This window comes from Enhydra lutris, unplaced genomic scaffold (genome assembly GCF_002288905.1).
Source record: "Enhydra lutris kenyoni isolate GAN:26980312 unplaced genomic scaffold, ASM228890v2 scaffoldscaffold5, whole genome shotgun sequence".
Classification (NCBI taxonomy): domain Eukaryota; kingdom Metazoa; phylum Chordata; class Mammalia; order Carnivora; family Mustelidae; genus Enhydra; species Enhydra lutris.
Genome location: NW_019154089.1, coordinates 18,668,659 through 18,678,894, shown reverse-complemented (window position 1 = coordinate 18,678,894; position 10,236 = coordinate 18,668,659). Strand labels below are relative to the sequence as shown.

Below are 10,236 nucleotides of genomic sequence, written 5' to 3'. Positions count from 1 at the left end.
ATCGAGCCCCGCATCGAGCCCCGCATCGAGCCCCGCATCGAGCCCCGCATCGAGCCCCGCATCAGGCTCTGCTCAGCAGGGAGCCTGCTTCCCTGCCTCTCTGCCTACTTGTGATCTCTGTCTGTCAAATAAATACATAAAATCTTAAAAAAAAATAGTAAGAACAAATGACATTTATGTAGCATTTTTTGCCAAGTACTATGCTAAGTGCTTTCAATATAACCCTTACAACAACCCATGGTTATCTCCATATAACACATGAAATCTCATGCTATGAGAAGTAGCATTCAGTCCCTGATTTTATAGATAAGGAAGCTGTAGCTCAGGAGAAAGTGACTTGGCTAAGCCCCTCCAGACAACTGATGGAAGAGCCAGGATTCCCACCAACTCTGACCCACTCCAGAGGCAGATATGGTGCCCCCAACCCCCGGGGGCATTATGAGGAGGGTGGTAGGGACTAAAGACTGAGTATCAAATCCTGTCCTGACTTTTTCAGGACACCCTGCACTCCCCACTGCCTGTTCCCCTACTCCATCTGCCCTCACCTTGTGCGACTATGCCACCATCCCTGGGTCTTCCTAACCTTCCAGACCAACCACTCTGGGCATTGGTCCACACCGTCTAGCCTGTACTGGGGCTAAGTCAGTCTTCCATCCCCCTGACCCCCTCCCCACCCCCTAAGAAAGAAGCTGCCGGAACAAGAAGCATGGTGTAGGATCCTGTCTTTGCCCTCAAGGAGCTTCACTCTGGTGACAATAATATTAAAAGCAAATCTATAGAGCTCCAACTTTAGCAGCTTGGTTTTATTGAGGCCTTATAGCATCTCAAGGAAGTCAGCATTATTGCTGGACTCTGTACAGATAAGGTAACTGAAGAACAGAGGACATGAAGAGATGTCCGAAGTCTCACCTCCCGGGAGGAGGCAAGCCAGCATTTGAACCCAGATGGTTTGACTCCAGCGCCTCTGCCCACTTAATCACCAAGTTAGACTGTATCTGAGCACCGACTTACACCCAGTTGCATACTGCGTTACGCCGTGGGGGTTCGGAGGAGGAAAGGGCATCTCTATCTGAGGGTAGAGCTGCAGAATCAGGGAGAAGGCCTGGAAGAAGTAGCATTTGAGGCTGATTAAAGAGGAAGGGCTGGGCCAGTGCAGGAATGTAGGTTAGTAAAGCTCTAGGCAGAAGGAACAGGACGAGCAACGTCATTGAGGGAGACGACAAGAAATGAGAAAGAATAAAAAGGATGGTGACGCTTTGCACTTTTGTGACTTGGAGGAAATCAGTAGAAAGGTCATCAGGAGAAATGAGAGGGAATAGACTGGAGGTAGAGACCCAGAGGCAGGTGTCCACATTCAGGAAGGTGGAGGGGAAAGGTCCTGAAAGGGAGGAAGGAAGAGGAAAGGACAAAATAAGTGGGGGTCAAGACTGTCTCCAATCCCCCTCCCCCTTTCTTGCCAGAGTATCCTAGGGATCACTTCAGCCCACAGCTGTTCCCCCCCAGCCCCCCTCCCAGTTCACTCGCTGTTTGTCCTGCGTGATTTAGCAATTGATTGCCTTGAATTGCTCTATAATCTCTCCCTGTAAACATGCCTTGGCTGTTCAGTAAGAGCACACTTGAACCTCTCCTTCTGCCCTTCTGAGCTTCTCTAACGAGTCCAACACCGTTCTGGGCACATCATGGGGCATTTGGTGGCTTGAATTAACATTTCACTGAGATGCATGGGGACTTGGGATTCCCTAATCGGGATAAATGTAGCAAAGAAGCCTGGGCACAACGTTGAATCTCCTCTCAGCATATCTGCAGGATCCAAACCAACGTTGAGTCTCCTCTCAGCATATCTGCAGGATCCAAACCATCAAAGACAGTTGTTTCGTGCAAAAGCACAGAGCATTGGAGGTAATCTCGTAACAGCTTAGAGTTGATAGAAAAGGTATGGCACGTCGAATGAAGAATGGAAGGCCAGTCCTGGCTCACCCTTTATAAGCTGCGTGGTTGAAGCAAATTGACCCCTCTCTGTATGTCGGTTTCAGCATCTATGAAAGAACAGTGGTCATCATGTCCATGCATTGGGTTGTCATGGGGATTAAATGAGATCATGGGAAAACAAGTGTTTATAAACTGTAAGGCAATGTGTAAACCGTGGGTCTTAATATGTAGAGGATGATAATAATCACAGGTGTGGTGATGCTTTTGATGGTGGTGGTGATGACGCTCCTGACGGTGATGGTAGTGTTGTGGTAGCAACAGTGATGGTGATAGCGGGTGGTGAATAGTGTTATTGGTGGTGGTGATGGCTATACTAGGGATAAAACTGGTGATGGCAGAGACATTGGTGACAGTGAGAACAGTGGTATTAGAGTAGTAATGGTGGAGCTGATAGGTCATGGTGTTGGTGAAGCATGATGATATTAACAGCAATTGTGATGTTTATAGTAGGGTTAACACTGACGGGGTGGTTGGGGTGATGATGGGGGCACGATGGTGGTGCTATGGTGAAAAGGTGGTATTAGTGGTGATGCTAAGACTAGAGTTGATGTTGGCAATGATGATGGTGGTGAAATAGTGGTGTTAGTGGTAGTGTTGGTGGCGGGATGAGGGTGCTAGGAATGGTGGTGGTGGCCCCAGTGGATTTGAAGCTATCTTTCCCTTTCTGCAATCTATCTTCTTTGACTAGTCTACACAGAAGTATTTCTAACCCTGAGAATATTAATTCCCCCGGATACATTTGTCAGCAGCAGGAAAGAACAAGACACAGCAGTTCATGCCTCTAGATTTATCCATGGTTGGCACTTTCAGAGTCATTTTCATACAGGCTGCCTTTATGAGACTGGCATTCCCAGGACAAAGCATAGTGTCATGTCTGCCACATAGTCAGTCTTCAATACATATTTGTGGAATGAAAGAGTAAACTTGCAGGAGAACATAGGCTATACTCTTGAGTGAACTCATCAGATTTAAATGTCCTGCCTCCAAAGGTACGTAGGGTGGTCAGGTAGCTCCCTATCTCATCAGAATGCACCTGCACCCACACCGCGACCAGTGTGGACAGCGCAGCTGCCCTTCTATTCCAAGAGGCTGGGAAGACTTCCTGGGAACCCGTGGATGTCACCCTGGCCTGACCACCTTCTTCTCTGACTTTGCACTGACTCTGAGCACAAGGAAGAGCAGAAAAAATGGCATCTCCCACTAGCTGCTTCTGGAGTGTTCATGTCTCTCTCCTCAGCTCTGATTCTGGTGCATCACGAATATGAGGCATGTCTTGCCCCTGGAGACAATCTTCTTGGCAGCAAGTGCCTCCCCCGAACCTGGGAGGGATTACAGAAGTGGTTTCGAATCGATTGCCTTCACAGCCCACCTTCTACCCTGGACAAGTCAGAGGCGCCTGGAGGGCCTGCCTCTCCATTCATTGTAAAAAAGGAATAATCACATGTCAACATTGTAGGGTTCTTGTGGCTTTCAAGTATGTGGTGTGTAGTAAGGGCTCAATAAATTGTAGTAATTTTTTAATATCAATAGCAGGTATTATTTCTCTCATTGGTGGAGAGATTAACATTAAAGTAGTGAATAATGATAGATCAGAAACTTCATACTCTCTTCGATGGAACATGTGTGGTTTGGACGCATTTGAATACCCTGGTCTTGGAACTCTAATCCTACAGGGTCTCCTAATACATCGCGCATTGTTGGGCAGTGGGATGTGGTAACCTGTAAACAATTGCATTCAGGTGCTGTTGTGTTGAACAAGAAATAAGACTTGGAGACCAAACAGTCTTAGATTTAAATCTCAGACTTGCTTCTCACGGGCTGTGTGACCCTAGATAAGTTATTACGTGAGCCTTGGTTTCTTTGTATGTCCGGTGAGGTTAATAATCCTGAGGACATCTGTTTCTTGGGAAGAATATGGAAAATAAAGTGTAAACGGAGTGAGGGTGAGAATTTGTTTCCCAGGTGGCTCAGGACCGGAGGTAATGGAAAGACCAAAGTGCTTTGGGGATTAGAGTTGCCTATAGCCTTTATCTGTCTCTGGAGTGGATTTATCATTCCTCCAAACCCTGGAACAAAGTCAAGAAGGGGATGCAGGAAGGGAGGAAGAAGGGTCATAAGAGTGTGGAAGAAAATGTAAACATGGAGAGGGTAGCAGACCGCCTGCCCATGGCAAGCTGTTGATAGAGGATTCCCGGTGTTGTCTTTATCATTCTCATGATTGTTCTTGCTGTCAGAACATGTGGAAAGGAATCAGGGTAGGAAGGAGAACTGAAGCAAAGACATGGGGTGAGTGAGAACATGGAGGGGTGGACAGATCCAGAATTTGGTTAAGGTGACCAAGCACCAGGTACAGTCTGCAAAGAGTGGAAAATGAGACAAGCTGCCCCCTAGCAGTCTCCCGTGACTTCTAATGCCACCCAGTGACTCCAGGTGTCAAACAGGAAGAGTTCTTCAACGATGTGTTTTTTGGTTTTTGGTTTTTGGTTTTTTTGATGGAGGGGAGATGTTGTGGGAGGGGCGGGGGGAGAGAGAGGGAACCCAAAGCAGACTCCTTGCTGAGCACGGAGCCCAGTGTGGGGCTCGATCTCACAACCCTGAGATCATGACCTCAGCCAGAACCAAGACTCGGCCGCTCAGCCAATTGAGCCACCCAGATGCCCCAAACAGGAAGAGCTCCTTAAAGGGTGTTTGGTGTGTGTGCATTTGTGCAGAGAGAGAAGGCGTGCTGCTGTGTATGGAGTATCAGACACCATGCTGGGCACGTCCCCTAAACCATCTTGGAATTGTCACACAATCTTATGAGGTTGCTCCTGTTTTCATACGCATTTTAGAGGTGATGAAACGAAAGCCCAGAGAGGAGAAGTGACTCACCCAAGGTCACCTCGCTGGTTAAGTTGGGAACAACATTGAACCCAGTCCTGTGTGTCCCTTAGTTTCTGTAGCACCGTCACTCAGAGACTCTACACCCTCTACCTGGTAGTGGGTTCCCCATTTGATATTTGGGGAAGTTGAGGCTCACAAAACCTGTTTCTGACAATTGCCCAGCCAACTTGTAGCAACGCAGGACTGGACCCTGTTTTCCTGACTGCCAGGCCCACGATCTCACCCCAGTGGCTCACGCATCATCAGCCTTGACAACACAAGGATCCCCCATTCCTTTTCCTTCTATTCCTTCCTTTCTTGGCCTTCCTCCGGAACAGTGGAGGAACGATGAACCAACTCAAGAGGCAGGGGGAGGCTGTAGGAAACTCAAACCCCAAACCAATTTGGTCTTTCCATGACTTCCATGTGAGTTTCCTGGGAGACGCATCCTCTGCCCCCACTCCACCTTGCCTTAATATGTCAGTGGGCAGCAGCCGGACCGAAAGACTAGCATACATCGCTCCTCTCAACCCAGTTCAGAGGCCTCCCTGTAACGGTGAGATGCACAGACTTAGAAACCAGGCAGCCCTGGTCTGGAGCTTGGCCCTGCCTGTCTTAGGTTTCGTGAGCTTGGATAAGTCACCAACTTTCTCTGAGCCTCAGGACCTTCCTCTGTAAAAAAAGGGATAATAGCTCTCTCCTAGGGCCTCCTTTCTCCTGTGAGGCTGAATTAGAAGTGTGTATTAAACACCCACTCCAGAGCAGGCACTTACTGGAGGGTTGACAGCAGTTTCAGTTGTTAGGGATGGACTCCGCCAGTCTCAGGCTACATAGCCTTGATGTGTATAAGCTCCTTTGCAGCCGCATCTTAGTCCCCAGCACAAGTGTGACAGTTCCCAGCATGAGTGCTCCCTCCTTGTCCATCAACCGTGGCAGACGCTGATCACCCACAGTAGTTCTTTTTCCTTCGGTGCTATAATGGAACCTCAGCATCCTTCTTAACACAGCAGTCCAGGCAGCCACTGGTAATTGATTACAGTTGGCGTGGGAGACAGAGGAAATGCATTTGCATCCCCATTCTGATGAAGGTCATATTTGCTTCTCCCTCTCTACAGTCCAGGCTGTCTGGCTCCAGTCTGCTTTTGTGAGTGTGTGTGTGTGTGTGTGTGTGTGTGTGTGTGTGTGTGTGTTTGAACTGCTCTTCCAGGCTAAAAGAACGTTCCAGTCATTTGTTGTTGGGTTATCTGTAGGCATCTCTATGCCTTGCAAACTCTGCCTTCCATGTGATGTCTGTGGCTTAAGATCTGCAAGGAAGATATCTGGGAGGGGGGGAGGGGGAGAATCAAGTTAGAACTTGGGAAAGCAACTTCCAGGCACAGAATTCACCATCAGCCACCTTTAGGTGTGACTCAAGAAAGGGTGATTGACTAGGAACTTGAAGTCTCGGAAGGTTTAACACGCCATTGGATGATGACTGTGGTCTCAGGGAAGCGGGTCAGGAATAGCACATTTATTCATTAGAGTAATACCAGCTGTTGTAACAAATAGACCCCAATATTTCCCTGGATTACCACATAGCATTTTACTGATCATGCATAGAACTGTTCCGCGTGGGTGTTCCTGATGGGTAAGGAACGCTCTTCTGTGTGGTCATGCAGCGACCCACCTGCTTCCAACTCATCACTCCACCAGTCCTCGGGCGTCCTTTACCTGTAGGTGAAGGGGAGTGTGATGGCACATTGCTTCTTCCTCCCTGTGACTGGCAGCAACAGCCATCACTATGCTCAGATCTCACTGGGGGGAGCTTGATGCGTAACCCCACGCAGGTGGAAGGGCGGGCTGGGGGTGCAGAAAATGCCACTTCTGGCCAGCCCTGCGACAACGCCACACACTTGGGGAAGCACAAGGCAGAAGTACCGTAAAGGCCACAGCCAGGCCTGCCCCAGCCAAAATGGGCCCCACGGGAGCGGGGTGGGTCCGGCCTGGGAAAGGAGTCTGAGTCCAGGGCTGTATGGCCGTCTTGCATGTGGAGGAGGACAGCTCAGGGGCCAGAGGTCAGCTGGCAGGGTTTACGCTGAACCTGTCCAGGGAAGTCCTGCTCTGACCAGGGACCTGCCCTGTGATTGTCGCGTCGACTTGTCTCCCTCCCAGGGAGAGGAGGCAGCGATCAGAGCCACAGGCATCCAGTGGTCAGGCAGCGTCCTGGACCCTTAAGCATTCCCGGGGACACATTAGCACAAGGCGCCTTCAGGGAAAGACGGTGACGCTCGTGTCCCCTTCGGTAGCCCTTGTTTTGCACAGCAGCCCCATTTCTCTGTGTGGTTTATATTTTGGTCTCATGATCTGGGTTAATGAGAGTGTTCTCCTGACAGATGGGTCCCTTCTGGGTGTGCCAGCAAAATCAGGTTTCCGCACCTCCGAGGCTGGGGGCCAGAGGCTGGGGAAGGCGCCAAGGTAAATGCCACCTTGTGAGGTCTCTGGGAAGCAGCCAGCAGCCTCCCCTGGGCATCATCGCCCCTGCCTCGTCACGAGGCTTCTCTGGCTGGCCCGGGAGCGTGCGGGAGCCGCGTTCACAGCTCTGGAGGTACGGGTCTGTCTCCAGCGGCATGTGGGGCATTCCAGCAGCTTCTCCCTGATCTGTGGAAGGAAGGAAGCAGGAAGGAGAGGAGGTGAGAAAAAACAATCCTGTGCTCAGCCTTCGCTCCAAAGCATACCTTGTGAGCCTCGTCTGTACCAGATTTGGAACAAAGGAACCCTGGCGCTTTGATGATTGTGTCTGCAGCGGTCGGTGAAATGAGTCTGACACTCACCAGTGCCTTAGTAGGAATTATAATGACATCGGAAGACCCAAGGCAACCCAGTAAACTGATTAGCCGCTCGCTCGAGTTGATGGAGTTTTTCCCCCACTCTGGGTCATAAATAGGGCTGTGGCCGAGATGGCAGCTCACTGGGTGGGCACAGTGCGGGGCGGGGCTGGGTACATCCAGGAAGCCAAACCGCATGGTGCCGGTGGGTTTCCCAGAGAGACGGACTTCCACATGCCCACCTGCTTCTGCACGGGATGACTCTGCTCCCTCAGGCCCGGGGCTGGCTCTGACGGTGGGCAGGGCTCACATGGGCTGCAGCGGGTGTCCTCAGAGCAGTCTGAGGGGGATAAGACTGTTAGGTGATGCTCTGGGAAGCCCTCCCCCAGGAAAGCTGCAGCTTCTGCCAGGCATAATTATTGCATGGATAATTACACGATTCAGAGCCTGCTGGAGAATCCTGGGCTGGTGCCAGAGCGGAGAGGCAGGGTTCCGGGACTGGGGCCGGTTGCTGCTTCTTAGAGCAGTGACTAAAAGAAAGAGGGCAACCATTCAGCTTCCTAAGAACCCTACCTGGCAAGTGCCAGGATCTGGCAAACGTCAAGCCAAGAGAGGTGGGAAGCCGATGAGTTCTCTCTTCCTCTGCTCACCCTCTTTGAGGCGGGGGTCCCCAGGGTTCTAACTTAAGCCCTCCCCACCCTCGTGCACTCCCTCCAGGTCTCACCTCCCTGGGAGAGCACATCTCCTCTCACTAGCACCTGCGGGCCGATGAGGCCAAGCTCCCCCGCACCCACGCCGCCCTCCGAACTTCAGCTGTGCGTCCTCCAATGCATGCTGGGCATCTCCTTCGGACGTAGCTCATCACATCCCCACCCGAGCTCTCCTCCTTTCACCCCCATCTGCCTCTCAGCCGGCTTTGTGCTTTCAGCCAGCAACGCCTCATCCTCTCAGATGAGACCCTTCCCCAGGTAGAAACCCGAATCCTAACCTTCTTCTCTTCCACTGTCCTCGTGTCCAGGGAGTCTCGTCATGTCAATTCATTCCGCCTCTCCTCCCCACCTCACTTGCACGGTCCAGGGCAAGCTTCCGCGATCATCTCCAGCTTTCTGGTGGGGGCCTCCTCACTGGCCTGCCTGCCTCCACCCTCATCCTCTTGACCTCATCCTCCCACCATGTCCAGATTCATCTTTTTTAGTGTCGATCTGGTTGTGCCTTCCCACACTCAGTGCCCTTCTGTGGTTTCCCATCGCCCTAGGCACCAACTGTACCCCTGCAGGCTCCGCTCAGGCTGGTTGTGCTCCCACACTGCATCGCCCGCCCCTCTCATTACAACCAGCCCTATCGGATGTCACTCTGCTCTTCTGGCTCCTCAGACATGGCTCTGTCATGCCTGAAAGTGCACGTGTGGAGCGAGGGAATGTAAGGGTGAATGTTCCAGGCTCTGGAGCCAGACTCTCTGCACTGGAACCACACATTACGTGCTACCTGTGTAACCTTGGACAAGTGACTCGACCCCTCTGTTCTTCTTTCTTTACATTTATAACATAGCAGTCGTAGTAACAATAGAACCTATCCCATGGTGCTGGCGGGAGGATTCGGTAAAACAATTCATGTAAAAAACTCAGAACATAATTAGTGCACAGTAGCTATTTTATCAAATGTTTGCTGCATGCCCCAAGGTGGATACTCACAAAATGTCAAATCCAGGGGGAAAAAAAATTTCCCATTAGTTTACATCTTCATTGTGCAGAAAAAGAAACTGAGTTTCTGAGAAGGGGAAAGGCTTGACCCCATCACCCTTGATGGGTGACTGACCCCCAAATCCCAACCTGGAGCTCTCTGTTCTGCTGCTCCACCCCTCAGTTTGGAGCCAGACAGCTTTCTTGGACGGTCATGTCCTCTGAGTTGTGAGGTCTTTCCAGGTGTGAGAGGAAGACAAGTCAGTTGAGGAGAGGAGGAAAAATGTGCAACTTGGTTTTATTCAAAGTTATGTAAATAAGGGGAAAGACATCGGATGGCGGGTTCAGTTAGGGGTGGGCTTCCATCCGGGGCCTGGGGAACTCTGTCTAGCACATATAGTCTTGATGAGGCCCTGGGCTCAGTCTGAGGTGCCCCATTTACTGGGCCCCATTGTGTGCCCAGGATCGGTGGGAAGAGCCCATGCCTGGAGGGGCCAGCCTGGGCTTGTGAAGCAGCTAAAGGGAACAGGCCCTTGTCTCTGGGCAGGTCCCTGTCTTTGGTGTCTGAGGAGCCTGTCCCAGAGGAGCTGGGCCTGGACTCTGCCGAGTGCTTGGGTTCTAACCTGGACTCGAGCACTTACCGTTAGGGTGACCTCACAACGTGACTTAACTTCCCTGAGCCTCAGTTTGTTCTTCTATAAAATGGGGGCTCATAATAACACCTGCTTCATAGGGGTTTGTGGGAATAAAGGACATCATCAGTGTAAAAGCCCCTAGATCACGCCTGACTCTTAGCAAGGGCTCTGCACACATCTAAACATGGCAGTAATCAAGCTGGCCACTGTCTGTAGGGCACCTGTCCCTGCACACGATCAGTGCATATTTCCTCCCTGGAATGCACA

The 10,236-nt window shown here is 51.0% G+C and overlaps 1 protein-coding gene across 5 annotated transcripts in view; it reads left to right on the top strand.

Annotated features, from left to right (window-relative positions):
• The window catches only part of LOC111140971 (potassium voltage-gated channel interacting protein 1), a 344,579-nt gene that overhangs the window by 136,433 nt on the left and 197,910 nt on the right, over nt 1-10,236 (top strand). The gene's annotated exons all lie outside the window — the stretch shown is intronic.